General features: G+C 34.2%; 1 protein-coding gene across 6 annotated transcripts in view; it reads left to right on the forward strand.

The window, feature by feature from the left end:
* The window catches only part of LOC129920296 (apoptosis-stimulating of p53 protein 2), a 428395-nt gene that overhangs the window by 139810 nt on the left and 268046 nt on the right, over positions 1 to 20539 (forward strand). The window lies entirely within an intron of this gene.

Raw genomic sequence — 20539 nt, forward strand, 5'->3', positions numbered from 1 at the left:
ATCCATTTTAAATATTTTTTTTCAACTATGCGACTGCTCTTTTAAACTTTAAATGATAATTTCATCTATGTAAGTGGTTCATCTTTTTATACCTTAAAAATAAATACCGCAAAAAAATATTCGAATCCTTTTATTACTTTAATTTTATGACATCCCATGAAAACTATGTGTTTATCTTTATTTTAAAATATATAGGTATTAGAAAATTCTTAAATCCGGTAAAAAAAGCACTTATCAATTAAAGTACCTGAATGGAATTTAATGATATCTACCCAAAAACAAATGCATAATTATTTAAAAGTTTTATAAGAGGTTTAAAAGAAATTAGCTATAAAACCCTTTCAAATAAAATGCACGACTGGGTCGTACGAACTTGCTCTTAGGGTTAAAGTTGCTTAAATTTTTAAGACTTTTTGTATAGAAATTTTGAAAAAAAAATAAAATTCGTTAAAAAAAAAATACAATAAAATCTGAAATTGAATTGCCCTCCAAAACAAGGTATGCAGTTTTGATTGATATTAACATGCATTTTTAGAAAAAAAAAAAATTTCAAAATCGTTAGAGCCGTTTTTTAAAAAACTAATTTTTTGCAAAAAAAGTTTTAAAATAAAATTGGTATTAATACAGTAAAATAAGGAGAAAAAAGGGGTAAATCTCGGAATGAATGTTAGTAGAAATTTTTTTTGCTCAATATCTTCCTTTTGCCATTCTATAACATATCTCAAAAGTCTAGAAAAATCTCATGTCCGCTTGTCGCGATTTCAAGGTCAAATCGCGAAATGGAGATTTTCAAAATTAGCAAAAATAGGCTATGGTATTATATACACATATGATACATGATTTCAAGGTATTTTTTAATGCTGATTCCAAAAAATCTAAAATCAAGACAATCTGACGTCTCTGGAAAAAGTTATACCTGTTTTTCATCTGTCAACTCATATTATTATAACAGTTGCAAACTTGCTGCCCAAAAACCCTTAAAAGTTATGGTAGATGAATCAAATTTTGCATGAAGATTTTAGAATCCATCATTATTAAAAATCGAAACAATCCATTACAAAAAATATATATACCTACGAAAAAATGGTATTTTTTGATGGAGGGGCAAATTTTAGGATATGCACTAAAGAAGATTCTTGTTCATCTTAGGAATAAGTGCTAATAGGCTAATTTTTTCATTTTAATCTTTGTTTGGATATTCTTTAACTACCCTCAAAAATCTAAAAAAATCTCATGTCCGCAAGTCCTAATTTTCTTGGTTTGAAGATAAGGTGCAGATTTGAAAAAATTGAAAAACTACTCTTCAGATATTTGTGTCAGATCAACATGAATAAGGTACACTACTTTTCAGGGATGGTCATATTGATTTGTTTGTAGGTTTTGTTGGAATCAGCGTTAAAAAATACCTTGAAATGATATGGGTTATGTTGGTATACATATAAGAATCTAAAGTGTTCTTATTATATTTTTGAAATCTGCACCTAACTTAGTTTAACCTGGAAAATTAGAACTTGCGGACATGAGATTTTTTTAGATTTTTGACATAAGTTATAGAATATCCAAACAAAGATAGAAACAAAAAAATTAGCCTATTATCACTAATTCCAAGATTGTACCAGGATGTTTTTTAGTGCACATCCCAAAATTTCCCCTTTTCTCAAAAAATACCATTTTGTCATAGATATGAATGTTTTTTGCATTGCATTGTTTTGATTCTGAATGATAATGTATCTTAAAACCTTCATGCAAAATTTGGTTCCGCTACCATAATTTTTAAGGGTTTTTCGGTAGTAAGTTAGCAACTGTTATAATAATATGGGTTGACAGATGAAAAACAGGTATAACTTTTTTCAGAGACGTCAGATTGCCTTGATTTTAGATTTTTTGGAATCAGCATTAAAAAATACCTTGAAATCATGTATCATATGTGTATATAATACCATAGCCTATTTTTGCTAATTTTGAAAATCTCCATTTCGCGATTTGACCTTGAAATCGCGACAAGCGGACATGAGATTTTTCTAGACTTTTGAGATATGTTATAGAATGGCAAAAGGAAGATATTGAGCAAAAAAAATTTCTACTAACATTCATTCCGAGGTTAAACCCTTATTTGACTGGATTATATGCCATTTTGTAGAAATCACTAATCAACATCTAAAAACAAAATTTCAAAAAAATTCAAAGTCCCGTTTGCGAAAATTTTCAAATTTTTTTTTTAAATCCAAAAATTATTTTTTTGGAAATTTTATTTTTGGTTTATATTTAAATTGTATAAATGCTTCTTCACAAAAAGTTTCGTTGAAATCGAATAAGTAGTTTCGAAGATAAAAATTTGAAAAAAAAACGGTTTAATGGCAGGTACCGTTAATAATGATTTTCAAAAAAAAATTTTCCATTTAAAGATAGACCTTAGCTTAAAACTTACATTTAAATTTTTTAAACAAAATCGTTGGAGCCGTTTTTGAGATTTTCAATTTTACTAAAATCGGTATAAGACAAGTACCGTTATTTTTGGTCCAAAAAAATTAATTCCAAAAACCTCTCTGGAGAGTCGCCAAATAACGCTACATACCAAGTTTGACATTAATCGGTCCATCCGTTTAGGCTGTAGCTCTTTATACAAACAGACAGACGGACAGACAGACAGACAGACAGACAGACAGACAGACAGACAGACAGACAGACAGACAGACAGACAGACAGACAGACAGACAGACAGACAGACAGACAGACAGACAGACAGACAGACAGACAGACAGACAGACAGACAGACAGACAGACAGACAGACAGACAGACAGACAGACAGACAGACAGACAGACAGACAGACAGACAGACAGACTGACAGACTGACAGACTGACAGAACCTTTCAGAATACAAAAACTTAAATAATATGGAAAAATTACCTCATAAAAAAGTCGGATTTCTTAAGAAAAAAAATTTTATCTCGGTTATTTATGAAATATTCCCAACAATGTTACACCATTTTGAAAAGAGAATTGAACACACCAACTTTTAAGGCAACTTGCCGAAACATTGTAGTGCATTTTTTTTACACTACGGCTCATTGAATTAGAGCCATGTAAAATTTTTTAGTACTAAGTTGGGTAAAAAAGGATTATTTTCTTTAAAACTGATGCAGCTGAGTTATAATTTTTGAATGCATTTGATAGCAGGGTTATTCAAGGTTCCGTAACAAAAGAAAAAAATGAGAAAAATTAAGATTTGTAGTCACGGCACATGAAAAACCGTCACAGGGTGACCATTTTTTCGACTTTTTTTCAAATGCCCATAACTCCCAAAATATATGGCTGCGATTTTTTTAATTATTTTTCTGATAACTGTCACCACCTACCCTATCTACCGTTTTCGTTTCGACGTTAACTTTTGGGACACCCTGTATAGTACCTATATCGCAAGTAAATAAAATGCACGACTGGGTCGCATCAACTTGCTCTTAGAGTTCAAGTTGCTTAAATTTTAAGACTTTTTATATAGAAACTTGGGAAATGTAGGTATATAACAAAAAAAAAAAAAAAATAAAATTAATTTTTCAAAAAAATAAAACAATATCTGAAATCAAATCGCCCCACAAAACAAGTATGCAGTTTTATTTGATATATTAAGGTGCATTATTGGAAAAAAAAAATTTCAAAATCGTTAGAGCCGTTTTTTAAAAAACTAATTTTTTATAAATAATTTTTTGAAAAAAAAAGTTTGAAAATAAAATTGGTATGCCATTTTGTAGAAATAACTAATCAACATCGAAAAACAAGATTTCAAAAAAATTCAATGTCCCGTTTTCGAAAATTTGATTTTTCAAACTAAAATTTTAAAATTTTTTTTTAAATTTTATTTTTGGCTTATATTTAAATTATATAGGGTCAATGTGGGTAAATGTAAACAGGGGTAAATGAAAACATGGCTCATAACAAGCTTTAGTTAAATCTATTTGATGCATACATAAGTACAAATCGCGGAGGCATGTATCTTTTAACTTATACGTCAAGCTCATTGCTGTCAAGAGAGAATTCATTCGACGAGCGTATTTTCCGTGAAAGATAATTTTTTAAAGTGCCAGAAAAATTAAATATTTTTGCAGATTCAATTAAGTCAGTATAATTTGCAAATACTTTTTTGTTTTTAATTTTGATGTAGATTCTATGTGATACAAGCTAATTTTAAAATACAGGGGTCAAATCGTCGCATACGTTAACGAGTAACTCGTTAACGAAATCTGTTCATTTGGCATGATGTCATACGTACAGCAAACGACTTCGTATTCAACTGAACGGAATGTCATTCGTTTGGTTTGAGGCTTTCGAACAAATTGTTAATGGGTTCAAAAAGTAATGAAAATATAAGATTATCTTATTTTAAAAATAATCAAACTGTTTGAAATCACGAAAACATACATTAGGGCATATATTAACAAAATAAAATTTCACCAAAAGAGTTCAAAGCACCAGCACCAACCCCCAATGATTTAAGAAAAAAATAATTCCTCAAATTAGAATTATATGGAAAAAAAAATTTGAAAATCTATAAAAAAAAATTAAAAAAAAAATTCTTGTCAAAAGTGGGATTCGAACCCATGTCATTAACGCTCCCATATCTTTAGAAGGCAACATTGTTTTTTGAGTCAGGCGTCTCAGACCACTCGGCCATCCTCGCATAGGGGTCGACGAAGTCAAATTTGTCAGCAATTATGTTTTGGCCTACGCAGTTGTACATTCTACCAAAAATTTCGTCGTATGCCGTCATCCCAATCGCTGTGCTCGTTTAATGTATCACGAAATTATCTTTCGTACGCTTGAGGTTTCGTCAACGGATGCGACGATTTGGCCCCAGGACATTTATTTCGATTTGCATGTGTTTACATTTACCCCAGAATATTTTTCATAATGGGTAAATGTAAACAACGTATTCTGGGGGTAAATATAAACAAACATTTTTGGTGAAATTATTGGTTTTAATAAAAATAACGTATTTTTAGTCAATTACTATTGCTAAAGTGCCGCGGAGGCACATTTTAAAGTAGCCAACACCATCATTTTCAGTGGATGATGTTGCAAAATCGGTCGTTGACAGAAAAAAAAACAAAAAATATGACGTTCAGAGCTGCTCAAGATGCATATTGGGCGCCTATATAAAGAATCAAAGGAAGAAAAAAAAACTTTTATTGGAATTTGAAAAAGTTTTTGTCAAATAACTTCTTGAACGTTTTTCAAGTTGTTATCCATATGATAAAGAGCAAATTCTAAATTTTAAACCACCGTTTACATTTACCCCGAATTTGCAAAAAAACACAAACATGGTGGGGTATTTGTAAACATGCCATATTTGACAGTAATGTAAACAATTTGGGAAATATTTGTTTATATGTATATAGAAGAATTGCCATCATTTCATATTTGCATTTGAAGATACCATTCAAGTTGTTCCGTGAAAACATAAAAAAATCTTAAGTCGAAAGAAAAAAAAGACATGAAATTGTTTACATTTACCCACATTGACCCTAAATGCTTTTGTATAAAAAATTTCGTCGAAATACAATAAGTAGCTTTGCAGAAAATCCGATTTGAAAAAAGCGGTCCTATGGCAGGTACCGTTAATAACACCGGCACACAAAATAAAAAAAGTGTCATGTACCAGGAACCAGACCTATCTTTCTATGTTTTTGGGCACGCTGAATCCGAATTTCAAGTCCGTTTGGCCCGGTCACCCTCCAGTTTTGAGCTGTGACTGCATTTTGTTTGAATTTTTATGACTTTTTTTTGGAGTTTTTTGAATTTTACTCAAAACTGAAGGGTGTTCGGGCAAAACAGACTTGAAATTCGAATTCAGCGGGTCCAAAAACATATAGAAAGATAGGTTCCTGGTACATGAAACTTTTTTTTTGTGTGCCTGGGATGAAAGCGACAGTGCCAGAAAACCAAAAAAAAGTTGTATGTACCAGGAACCAGACTTATCTTTCTATATGTTTTTGGACCCGCTGAATCCGAATTTTAAGTCCGTTTTGGCCGTTCACCCTCCGGTTTTGAGAAAAATGTAAAAAAGACTCAAAAAAGGCAAAAAACTTCCTTTTTTTGAGTTTTTTGGATTTTACTCAAAACTGGAGGGTGACAGGGGCAAACAGACTTAAAATTCGGATTCAGCGTGCCCAAAAACATATAGAAAGATAGGTCTGGTTCCTGGTACATGACACTTTTTTTATTTTGTGTGCCGGTGTAATAATTTTAAAAAAAAATTTTTTTCTTCAAAAGATAGACCTTGTTTAAAAACTAACATTTGAATTTTTTTAACAAAATCGTTGGAGCCGTTTTCGTGAAATTAAACTTTTCTCAAATTTTTGTATGACAGGTACCGTTATTTTTGGTCCAAACAAATTAATTCCAAAAACCCCTCTGGAGAGTCTCCAAAAACTGCTACATATCAAGTTTGGAGTCAATCGGTCCATCCGTTTAGGCTCTTGTTCCTTATACAGACAGACAGAGCGACTGATAGACAGACAGTAATGTCATGGAAAAACGTTATCTCACCTTTTTTTTGTACGAATGCATAACTTGATATATAGTACCTATATCGCAAGTAAAAATTAGGTAGTAAATATACATAAAATATGTTTTTCCTTTTAAATAAAAAATCATGTTATTGAAATCCACCACACACAATATAAAGAACTCTAATTTTCCAAGATTTTATTTTCACACATGAAAAAAATGGCTGACCTTATCAAATCAAATCGCTTTAGCTCAGTTGGATACAAAATGGCGCAGCTGAGCTTTTGGATTTTTGAAGCCTTCTTCCTAGTTTTAACACTCAAAGCTAAGAAAAAAAATAAAAAAACAGATTTTTTTTCATAATAAAAAATTATTAACTTTGACCTGCTCTATAAGGCACACCAATAACCCAAATTGAAATTGTTTTTCAAATACTCGAGCTCCAAACATTTGTGAATCCAGTGATCTTAAAAGTTTTTCATTAGAGACCCACCCGAAAAATGAATATTGCAAGCACTTTTGCCTAAATGGGCCACTGTGCGCCGTAACGAAGGTGTATACCAAACTTCATCCCAATAGAAATTTTTCCGAAGATTGGGGCTAAAAATGTCTAAAATTACTGGACTAAGACAATTTTCTAAAATTTGGACATTTTTGATACAGGTGGTTGAAACTAAAAACACGATATTAAGTACTTGCGCAAAATTGCCGCAAGATTTGTTTCTTGATTCATTTAGAGTACCAATACTGAGTATAAAACCATTATAACCCCAGAGAGCTTTTAAGGTATAAAATAGAAAATCTTTCCTAAAGTCAAAAAATTTTGTTTCTATCCACACTTGGAAAATCACGAATTAGAACCTTAATATATTTGGGATGACATACCAATCACTCAAAAGGACCGCAATAATAATCGCTTTTTTTTTATTTATTGCTATGGGCCGTCCCACTGTGCGCGGCCACACCAATATTGTAAGCATTTTTCTTATTAATCTAAAAAATAGAGGTGTGTCTATGTAACCACCACCACCTTTACCTCTAGCATTCCAACTCCACTTCTTTCTTTTTTTATGATCCTTTTTTTGGCCGCGCGTAGGTAAGTATCGACTAAAGAAATGTACCGCAAGTTTTGAAAAGTGGGATCATTATACCTATTACAGATATGAATCGGTACAAATGAACTTATGAAAGGTCGCCTTTTCTTATCCCATCTCACAAAAAAAATTAGCATATTAATATTGAAGAATCATCTTCTAACAATATTAATATGCTAATTTTGGCGTAGAAAAAATATGAACCGCGTAGTCTGTCATCATTAACTTCAATTTGGTCTCCAATACCGTATTATTATTGCGGTATTCTCATGTCCACATCAACGTTTATTTGTCCTATAATTGGGGCCATTACAAGAAGTGTTCTGGTCACTGTGGTCTTTCAATCTTGTTGAAGAATACTGATGACTAAAGAATCATTTAAACAAAGTGCACATCTTGCTTCCTCTTCTACGGAATTCAATTACTGGTATTTCGGGCTGGAGTAGAAGGTATACATAGTTCGATTATTATCAACCACACCCATCGAAAGTCCATTACTATCCATCTCCTGCCATCATCATCACTCAAGATAATTTTGTGATGTTCAAGCTGATAGATTTTTATAGTACTGCGTGTTCTTCATTGGTATCGATTTTTCTCTAAAGAAAAACGCAAAATTATTTCAGCTATAAAGGCTTAAATATGAAAAAAAAAAAATGTTCCGGTTTTTGCTTTCTACGATTATTGTGGTCTTGCTATTATAGTGGTACTTCAATGAACAAATAATATGCGACTAGAAAATTTGTTCTCTATTTTATTTGCTTATCGGTATACTTTCGCATTACAGTTTTGTTTTCTTTAAAAAAAAAATGTAACAGTAAATAAGAATACAAATTGTACAACTTCAATATAAAAACACAACAGATGATTGGCTTCCTGTTTGAAATTTGTTTTTCGATGTAAAATGTAAAAAAAAATTAAGAAACATTTTAAACACCAGTGATATAAAATAAAATGTACGACTGGGTCACACGAACATGCTCTTAGGGTTAATGTTGCTACAATTCTTAAGAGTTTTTATATAGAAACTAGCTAACCCCCACCCGCTTCGCTGAGTGTACTTAAAAAAAAAACAGAACCTGTTTGAAAATACATTTAAACCGAAAAAAACTGGTTTATTGTAATGATAATGAACATTAACCAATTTATTGTAATTTGGACATTGTTAATGGAATAGCGGCACTTGATTCGGAAGGCCGAATTACACTTCAAAACAATTTTTTCAATGTAAATTCAAAAAATGAATTGATTCAAAGTGTATTTCCAATCCAAGTATAAAGACGAATTACAAAAATCATACTTGGCTGAGTGAACGTGCAATAATGGCTGGTACAAATAAAAATGTTTCTGAAATCAATGCAACAATTTTAAACTATATAAATGCACATTGTTTTGCCTACAAATCGGTTGACCCTATCACAAATGAAAGCAATGTATCAAATTACCAAACGGAGTTTTTGAATTCATTGGATATACCAGGGGCCAAATTGTCGCATCCGTTGACGAAACATCAAACGTACGAAAGATAATTTCGTGATACATTAAACGAGCACAGCGATTGGGATGACGGTATACGTTAGAAAACAAATCTAAATTTTTGGTAGAATCTACAACTGCATAGGCCAAAATATAATTCGGTGACAAATTTGACTTCGTCGACCCCTATGCGAGGATGGCCGAGCGGTCTAAGGCGCCTGAATCAAGAAGCAATGTTGCTTTCTAAAGATATGGGAGAGTAAATGACGTGGGTTCGAATCCCACTTTTGGCAAGAATTTTTTTTAAATTTTTTTTTTATGTATTTTAAGAGTTTTATTATTTTTTTGGCTAATCACGTCGTTTTAGACTTAAAATCTAATTTTTTTTCCATATAATTCTAATTTGAGGAATTATTTTTTCTTAAATCATTGGGGGTTGGTGCTGGTGCTTTGAACTCTTTTGGTGAAATTTTATTTTGTTAATATATGCCCTAACGTATGTTTTCGTGATTTCAAACAGTTTGATTATTTTTACATTAACATATACTTATATTTTCATTACTTTTTAAACCCGTTAACAATTTGTTCGAAAGCTTCAAACCAAACGAATGACATTCCGTTCAGTTTAATACGAAGTCGTTTGCTGTACGTATGAAATCATGCCAAATGAATAGATTTCGTTAACGAGTTACTCGTTAACGTATGCGACGATTTGAACCCAGGACTATAATGTATCAAAAAGCCTTGCCATATTATTAGGCCCAAGCGAAAAAATACAATTTTTTGGTTCATGCTGCTGAATTTTAAAAGTTTTTGTCGAAACGTCTTTAATTGCCTTAAAAAAAAGTCATAGAATTCATACTTTTTGATACAAAATAACGTACATAAGGGGATAAGCTCCAAAAGACGTTTCCTATGGAATTCATGCCGGGAGAATTATCAGACCGGTCCAATACTTGAATTTGTATATCGAGGAATAACGTGACATTCTTAACTTTATGGCAAGGACCCAGTCTTGCATAGATATGTATAGATGCTTCGAGTCTCGAGCCTATTCTGAAATCGTAGAATCAAAACGTTTCCAAGCTCCTTTTGTTTTGGTCTGGAGCTTTGGCGTTTTCCACAATATAAAAAGAACCTCATCCTTTCCCTGAAATAGCAGCACAGCCAATAATGATCAGGGGATGTTTTTTTATTTGATTAACATACTTGTCTGGTCTAATACGAAAAAAAACTGCTCCAAATCTTAGAAAATTACGTACTATCCAGACGATCAGAGTTTCTTTGTTTATGCAAAATGCGATCCTTGCCATTAAAGTTAAGCATCTCACGTTATTCCTCGGTACATAAAAATTAAGTATTGGACCGGTCTGGTAATTATCCGGGCGTGAATTCCATAGGAAACGTTTTTTAGCGCGTATCCCCTATTGTACGTTATTTTGTATCAAAAAGTATGAATTCTTTGACTTTTTTTAAGTCAATCCGTATCTACATGATAAGTGCAAGTAAATGGGACAAATAAAATTCAAGATACCTATTTCGACAAAAACTTTGAAAATTCAGCAACATGAACCAAAAATTGTATTTTGTTCGCTTGGCCTTAATAATATGGCAAGGTACTGTAGGTGTTACATTAACCTGGATATTCAAATCAATTTTAGAACCGTGTGTGCTGTACGGCCACCATCTAATAACATGGCTGCAATTTCCAGAGCCAATGCTATTTTATTTTCAGATCGTATTTATGCTAAAAGTAATGATATCCCGTACCATCGGGTGCATCTGAGAAATACAAACCACAACTCTGATTGATGACACCTTGCATAATAGTGTCATACTTCGGGAATTGGTTTGCATTTGCACAAATATTCTTAATTCAACGCAATTGTATTGCCTTCCGCGTAGTATTTCCTGATCAAGAACATCTTGCTCTACACGATTTGGAGCAACTAATCCTAATTGTGCCAATGCTTTATTCGCAATCATCAAACAAAACACGTGTCCTCAATAAAGATCACAACTTGATCATTAGGGTGGGTCAAAAAAATCGAAATTCTTTTTTTTTAATTGGTACTCCGAAAAATCGATTGCTAGACCCCTCTAGAATATACACACGAAATATGAGCTCTTTATATTAATGGGAAGGTCCTCCGCTTTGCAATTTTCCATTTTTACATCAAACTTCTACTAAAAAAAAATATTTTTTTTATTAATTGACTTTTTAGCAAATTTCTTTTCATATTCTTGTAGGAAATTGAACGCTCTACAAAAAAGGCCTTATACACTTTTTTCGTTTATCTAACCGTTGAATAGATATTTGAGGTCCAAAAATCGAGAAAATCTTTAAAAATTCGTTTTTTGTTCTTAATTTTGTAACAAATTGAAAAATTATAATGATCAAACGCGCAAGACATATTCTTGTTGAAAATTGATTGCTCCACAAAAAATGTCTTAATAACTTTTTTCATTTATCTAACCATTCTAAAGATATTCGAGGGCAAAGTTAAAAAAAAATATAAAAACATTTTATATTTAAAAAAAAATTCTAATTCACTGAAACTTCATTATTTTCAAATTAGCAAGATATATTCTTGTAGGGGCTTAAACGTTCTACAAAAAATTCCTTGGAATAAAATTGATTGCTTTAAAGCGTTGAGTCCCAATGAGTGTCTGCTTCAAGCAAATTCAAACGTTGACAGGCATCACAGACTATAAACAATAATAATTATTTTGAAAGCCTGTCTTAATATATTTTTTTACAAATAAAGCTTAGTTAAACTTTTTAAAAAGCAAGAGTGTTTTTTCACTCCTACAAATTGACAGCTATGTGAAAGTGGGAGAAAAGGTATTATTTTTTTTTTATACAAACCATCTGCATAGTAATACCTTTCAAACAAACAAAAAATTACCAAAATCGGACCAGCCAAACGCGAGCTTATAGGCCACACACACTTAACGAACTCATTTTTATATATAAGATTTAGAAATTTGGACTGACAGACTGACAGATTGACAGACTGATAGACTGCCAAGTGTCTTTTGAAATGTTATAACAAAAACTCTTTCCTATCTTTCTATTCCTTCAAACTTGTGCCATGCAATATAAATGACCTTAGGTCTTGCAATAAAAAAAAAAATACCTCATTTACTTCATACATCAATTTTGTATTGAAATCCACAGTCTTGGCAAAAATAGTATTCAATTTGTTTTTTTTTTTTTTTTAACTTTTTATTCCCAAATTTTGACTTGCCGTTCTTTTTTTATACTTTTTTTTATTTTTCGTAATTTTTTTAGAATATTGCCTCTCCCACCTAAACGGGGGGAGATATCCCCTCCTTCTCCAGTAGCAAGAAATGATTGTATTGGATCCTCTACAAAAAACCGTTATCAATTCTTGTCGTCTTGCTATCGTACTCGTGCCAAATGTTAAAATAATAAAATATTAAAATAATAAATATGAAGAAACTTCGCCATTTTTGTTCGATATTTTTTTAATTTGAACATGAAATACTGAAATAATCATTATCGTTTAAAATAAAAACATCTGAATCCTTTGATATCTCTTACAATATCGCGAAGGGCCCTCAAAGCAAATTCATTTCACAAAATTCTTTCAGGTTTTTTGCATCCAGAGATCCAGACACCAAAATTATGCAAACCAGATAAACAACGAAGCGACAACAAGAGTGCTTTTTATACACATCAAAATACAATCTTTCCTGTACGATATAACAGCCAAATATGATTAATCCAATGACCTTTTTTTAATAAGGCTTGTGAGGAAAATATGTACGTATATAGGATAGGTATAATATATTTTCCAGGTTTTACATTCATACACGCTACCTCAAGGGAGTATGTTAAGTTTAATGTGAAAATGCTTTCTTGTGGCCGTCACCTGTTTTTCCATGGAAATTATTATGTTCTGTTTTAACAAAAAAGTAGGTACATCCTTCAATCTCTCCTTACACACCTTGAGGAGCATTACGATGATATTCGGCGTTTAAAGAACGCAACAAGAAAATCCCATAACTGTCATAAATTTATTATTGCATCTATGTAAGTATATGAAAAACATAACGGAGGTGTTGGGTAATATGGGTTAAGGTGAAACCCTTGTTAACATCATGTCGAGGTATACAGCACGTTAAAACTGGTTGTCATTATAAACAAATGGTTTAGAAGCCCTCTTTAGCCTCTGCCTCTATAGGTTTCACTCGTTTTTATATTTATTTGTATAACACGCCACATACATACATACACTCTCCACCCAATCAGAAACCATTCTAGCTAATCGTTAATTGCATTTTGGACATAAAGAAACTAATCTCTGATTGTGAACTTAAGCCCCATATACATAAGTTATTTAATAGAGGTAAACCGCCCACACTGTCCGATGTTTGATTTCGACGAGCGAGGAGACGAAAAAGAATATGTGAATAAATAAAGTTTTTAAAAGCCTCATCATAATTATAATTTTATTGATGATTAAATCCCATGGGATGAGTGTAAGTAGTTTGTTCAAAGCACCTCCATCTTTTTTTCTCGATTTAAAGTCTAACAGAATTTAGACTGAAACTATTTTCGTTAGTGACAATGTGTAGGTAGGTACTAGAAAGGAAAAAAAATTGTATCAAAAATTAAGTTTGAAATAATATTTAGACAAGGGGCACGATAGTGCCCAGCCAAGTTCTCGAGCAACTTTGGCACTACACCCTTATTTACACGAAACAACCATTTTCGACCCCCTTCTAACTTCCATACCAATGATGCCAGAAATTTCAAATAGAGTGGAAGAGCTGGCAGTTTATAAAAAGGAAAAAATTTTAAATCTGAGAATTTTAGCCAGGGGGGCGTGGCAACCGCCTATTTCCGCTGAATTTTCATCAAATATTATAGAGCATTTCTAACTATCGTAGAACCTTAAAATTTGGTAGAATGGTAGACCAGATAATTTATACAAAAGAAAAAATTTTAGACAAGGAGCGTGGTAACCGCCCATTTTCTCTGAATTTTCATTAATCTACAGCAATATTTTACAAAAAGTAGTGAAATCACAACAAAAACATTACTTTAAAAAAAGAGCCTCCTTCTCCAATGTTGAAGTTATGCTGGCACAAAAAGTACTGAAATGTAAAAGTGTACCAAGTTTTAAAGCTTGGCTTTAAATTTGTATAAATAGAGTTTTGACTGTTCTCTTGGCAATTTTTCTTTAAATTGACGATTTTTAAAGCTATTTGAAAAATTGCCAGGTTTTTGTTGTGATTTCACTACTTTTTGCAAGGTTTTGTTGCAGAACTTAAAATATCTATAATTGATGAAAATTCAGAGAAAATGGTTGTATAAATTTCTCAAATTTTAAATTTTTTCTTTTGTATAAACTACTACTTCTTGTTTCCAAGCTTATACGAGGTGATCGAATGCCTAATCAATATACAAAGGGAAGGGTGATACTCGAAGCTGTGATAATTACCGTTCGATTAAGCTGATGTCACACACCATGAAGATCGTTGAGCGAGCCTTGGGTAGCCGACTGCGGAAAATAATAAGGCTATCTGATGACCAGTGCGGGTTTGTTGCGGGTAAATCAACAACAGATGCAATCCAGAGTATCAGAATCATTATGGAAAAACATCGAGATTCCTTGGAGGATTTGCATGTGGTATTGGTTGATTTTGAAAAAGCATTCGATCGACAACCACGAGATCTGATATGGGTGGCCCTCAGACAACAAGGAGTTCCGGAAACCTATGTGCGGATAATTATGGACATGTATGATGGAGCAGTTACTAAAGTAAGATGTGCAGCTGGAGTCACCGAAGAATTCGAAATCCAGTAGGTGTACACCAGGGAAGCGTCTTGAGTCCTCTGCTCTTTATTACCGTTCTTGATTACCTGCTTGAAGGCAAAGTGACGGACCCAAAAGTGCATCAGTTATTCTTTGCTGACGATGGAGCCATCATAAGTGAAGAACCGATATCCCTGCAACGAGCACTTGATGTATGGGTGGATGTTCTAGAAGGTAATGGGTACCGCATAAGCGCGAAAAAGACAGAATACCTATGCTGCCCATTTTCTGATCCACACAGGCCTATTCCTGACATTTATTTGAATGGTGTAGTGCTTCCCCGTGCAGGGACGGGTTAGAATATTCCTGCAGCGCCTCCCCGCTTGTCGTAAAAGGCGACTAAAGGAGCAAATTTATCTAGGTCACAAACACCAAGGTGAACCTAGCGACACTTAACACCTGTAAACTTTCCCAAAAGTGTGCATGCCAGTCCCTGGGTTGGCACGACTGGAGATCACCGGTGCTGTTAAAGAGAGATCAAATACAAAACTGGAGCATGCACGCGTCGAAACAAAACAACAACAACAACAACGTTTCGCAAGATTTTGTGAACTGAAGCATTATGGAAGTACTCGTCCAAGGAAATGACACTACCCCGCCAGGCACTACCATTACTAATGGTACTGATCCTGGACCGAGCAGCAATGTTCTACTATGGAACGGAAAAGGGTAAGAACTGAATCGGAATCATCCTTGCAAAAGACCTCTTAGGCAGCATATTGTCCATTTCGAAATCTAGTGACCGTTTGATGTCCCTTAAATTGGTGATTAAAGGAAAGTTGTGGAATATTGTCACTGCATATGCTCCCCAAATTGGATGTGAGCAGGTGGAAAAAGATGCATTTTGGCTTGATTTTCACAACCTACTTAAGGACATCCCAAAGGAAGAGTTTTTGTTCGTGGGCGGAGATTTAAATGGACATGTCGGGAAAACAAACGAAGACTATGAAGATTGCCATGGAGGCCTCGGATACGGCACTAGGAACTCTCCTGGTGAAGACATCCTGAGCTCGTGCAAAACATATGGTCTTATCGTACTAAATACCATGTTCATCAAACAAAGCCGACACCTGGTCACTTACAGCAGTGGTGGAAATGAGACCCAGATTGATTACCATTTGGTATCTAGTTTCATGAAACCTCGGGTCAAGGATTGTAAAGTGATACTGGGAGAAGCGATCGCCCACCAACACCGTCTCCTACTGACAGAATTTTTTATGGAGACAGTGAACGACAACAAAAAGACAAAGACTTTTGGGAAGATCAAATGGTATAATCTGGATAAGGAAAAAGGCGAAACTTTTATTTCGAATATGCAAAACTATCTGTATAACAACACCAATATATTTCGAAATGAAGAGAGTACAGCACAAAGTATGTGGGACCTCCTACAGCGAACTTGCATAGAAAAAGCCAAAACACTGTTAGGGTTTCAAAAGGACACAACCAACAAGGCAAAGAAACATGGTGGTGGAATGATGAAGCTAAAGCAGTTGTAAGTAAAAAGAAAATGGCTTTCAAAGCTTGGTCGAAGTGCCCCTCTAATATAATACAGAGCAAAAGTCGCGCCTCGAAGTGGAATACAGAAACTGCAAGAAAGAAGCGAAGAAGATATGTGCCCAAATTCAAGCCAAGAATACGGAAGACCTGTATCGGGAGCTAGATGTAATTTCTACCCCGACTGCTGGTGCTATTCAAGAGCTACGACAAAACGTGAATAAGGGCGCAACCATCTTCAAAATAGCCGCTCAAAGAAGAAGAAATGCTCAGGAGATCTGTTCGCCAAAGTTTATTAACAATGCTCAGGGCCAACTACTTGTGGAAAACGACGAAATCCTCCAAGGCTACACTTTCCAATGGCTTCACCTAACTTAAGCGAAGTATCCGATGTCACAGTCGAAGAAGTTAGTGAGGCTGTAAAATACTCCAAAAATGGAAAAGCTGTTGGGCCAGACGAAATACCCTCAGAGTTTTGGAAAAAGATGGGAGACATCGGGTCTAGATGGCTCATGGTTCTTGTTTCCAAGCTTATACGAGGTGATCGAATGCCTAATCAATGGAGGGAAAGTTACCTTCTTCCAATATACAAAGGGAAGGGTGATACTCGAAGCTGTGATAATTACCGTTCGATTAAGCTGATGTCACACACCATGAAGATCGTTGAGCGAGTCTTGAGTAGCCGACTGCGAAAAATAATAAGGCTATCTGATGACCAGTGCGGGTTTGTTGCGGGTAAATCAACCACAGATGCAATCCAGAGTATCAGAATCATTATGGAAAAACATCGAGATTCCTTGGAGGATTTGCATGTGGTATTGGTTGATTTTGAAAAAGCATTCGATCGACAACCACGAGATCTGATATGGGTGGCCCTCAGACAACAAGGAGTTCCGGAAACCTATGTGCGGATAATTATGGACATGTATGATGGAGCAGTTACTATAGTAAGATGTGCAGCTGGAGTCACCGAAGAATTCGAAATCACAGAAGGTGTACACCAGGGAAGCGTCTTGAGTCCTCTGCTCTTTATTACCGTTCTTGATTACCTGCTAGAAGGCAAAGTGACGGACCCAAAAGTGCATCAGTTATTCTTTGCTGACGATGGAGCCATCATAAGTGAAGACCCGATATCCCTGCAACGAGCACTTGATGTATGGGTGGATGTTCTAGAAGGTAATGAGTACCGCATAAGCGCGAGAAAGAAAGAATACCTATGCTGCCCATTTTCTGATCCACACAGGCCTATTCCTGACATTTATTTGAATGGTGTAGTGCTTCCTAAGTGTGAAAAGTTTAAATATCTGGGGTCTATGATAAATAACGAAGGTACTTGTGATGACGATATCAATCATCGCGTAAGCGTAGGGTGGATGAAGTGGCGGGAAAATTCTGCTATCTTCTGTGATCGAAAAATGCCCCCTAAGCTGAAAGGAAGGCTCTACACCGCAGTTGTGCGTCCAGCACTCACATACGGTTCACAATGTTGGACAATGTACAAAAAGTATGAAAGTAAGTTAACGGCAGCTGAGATGAAGATGCTTCGTATGACAGCAGGAGTAACAAAGCTTGATAGAATTAGAAGTACGAAGATCCGAGGAAGCCTTCATGTTAAAAACACCATCTCCCAAAAAATTGAACACGACCGACTCAGTTGGTATTGCCATGTTCAAAGGAGAGATCCTGAGAACCCCGTCAAAAAAGCAATATCATACAACGTTCCAACACGAAATAAAAAGAAAGGTAGGCCTAAAAACTCCTGGTACAAGCAAATGCAAAAACACCAGCATTCAGTTGGCCTTAGAAATGGAACAATACAAAACCGGGAGGCTTGCCGCCGATTTCTGAGGTCAACCCGGCGAACCCCACAAGCGGATCACTAGTGTGAAATAGTAACGTGGGATAGTTATGATCCCCTCGACATCGAGATCATAACAGCGCCGAGAAAAAGGAAGAAGAAGAAGGTGTAGTGCTTCCCAAGTGTGAAAAGTTTAAATATCTGGGGTCTATGATAAATAACGAAGGTACTTGTGATGACGATATCAATCATCGCGTAAGCGTAGGGTGGATGAAGTGGCGGGAAAATTCTACTATCTTCTGTGATCGAAAAATGCCCCCTAAGCTGAAAGGAAGGCTCTACACCGCAGTTGTGCGTCCAGCACTCACATACGGTTCACAATGTTGGACAATGTACAAAAAGTATGAGAGTAAGTTAACGGCAGCTGAGATGAAGATGCTTCGTATGACAGCAGGAGTAACAAAGCTTGATAGAATTAGAAGTACGAAGATCCGAGGAAGCCTTCATGTTAAAAACACCATCTCCCAAAAAATTGAACACCACCGACTCAGTTGGTATTGCCATGTTCAAAGGAGAGATCCTGAGAACCCCGTCAAAAAAGCAATATCATACAACGTTCCAACACGAAATAATAAGAAAGGTAGGCCTAAAAACTCCTGGTACAAGCAAATGCAAAAACACCAGCATTCAGTTGGCCTTAGAAATGGAACAATACAAAAACGGGAGGCTTGCCGCCTATTTCTGAGGTCAACCCGGCGAACCCCACAAGCGGATCACTAGTGTGAAGCAGTAACGTGGGATAGTTATGATCCCCTCGACATCGAGATCATAACAGCGCAATTGCCTCTTTGTAATATTTTTAGTAGATCTAACTATGGGGCCAATAGTCCTCTCAATATTTTAATAAATATGTATCTTCAATAAAAACTATTTCTCAATTCAATCAATTAATGTTAATGTAAAATCACAAAATTTTAAGAATATGTATGTTCTTCATCCATTACAATTAAATTTATGAAATAGATTTAATCCAGTCAAATAAGGGTTTAACCTCGGAATGAATGTTAGTAGAAATTTTTTTTGCTCAATATCTTCCTTTTGCCATTCTATAACATATCTCAAAAGTCTAGAAAAATCTCATGTCCGCTTGTCGCGATTTCAAGGTCAAATCGCGAAATGGAGATTTTCAAAACTAGCAAAAATAGGTTATGGTATTATATACACATATGATACATGATTTCAAGGTATTTTTTAATGCTGATTCCAAATCTAAAATCAAGACAATCTGACGTCTCTGGAAAAAGTTATACCTGTTTTTCATCTGTCAACTCATATTATTATAACAGTTGCAAACTTACTGCCGAAAAACCCTTAAAAGTTATGGTAGATGAACCAAATTTTGCATGAAAATTTAAGAATCCATCATTATTAAAAATCAAAACAATCCATTACAAAAAATATATATACCTACGAAATAATGGTATTTTTTGATGGAGGGGCAAATTTTAGGATATGCACTAAAGAAGATTCTTGTTCATCTTAGGAATAAGTGCTAATAGGCTAATTTTTTCATTTTAATCTTTGTTTGGATATTCTTTAACTACCCTCAAAAATCTAAAAAAATCTCATGTTCGCAAGTCCTAATTTTCTTGGTTTGAAAATAAGGTGCAGATTTTAGAAAATTAATAAGAAAAGTTTAAATTTTTATATGTATACCAACATAAGCGACATGATTTAAAGGTATTTTTTAACACTTATTCCAACAAAACTCACAAACAAGTCAACCTGACCATCCCTGAAAAGTATTGCACCTTATTCATGTTGATCTGACACAAATATCTGAAGTGTAGTTTTTCAATTTTTTAAAATCTGCACCTTATCTTTGGTGACGCTCGCTAGATGAATGCCGATCATCTAGCGTCATAAGTTTAGAAGTTATCTTTCGAACTTTTTTCTTAATCTCTCATACAAAAAGTTGTAAACCGAAAACTTTAAACGACTTTTACTGAAAACTACAATTTTGGCGCAAAGAATGTGAAAGCTTCATTTTTTTTGTTGTTTTACAATTTTAGAACTTTTTATATTATTTAAAATGGTGGTAATAATTTTTGGAAAGGCTATTAGTTTAGCTTAAAGTTTGAATCTTCTACAATATCTCTCTCTCTCTCTTTCTCTCTCTTCAAAATGTTTTTATAGAAATTTAAATAGAGATTTCAAATTTATTCATAAATTTTCTGTAAAGTGTTCCGTTGTTGAGGTGTGGATAGTTAAAGTCAAGAGTATGGTTTTTTGTTTGATGACTGATAAAATGCAGTCTAA

Source organism: Episyrphus balteatus, chromosome 4 (assembly GCF_945859705.1).
Source record: "Episyrphus balteatus chromosome 4, idEpiBalt1.1, whole genome shotgun sequence".
Lineage (NCBI taxonomy): Eukaryota > Metazoa > Arthropoda > Insecta > Diptera > Syrphidae > Episyrphus > Episyrphus balteatus.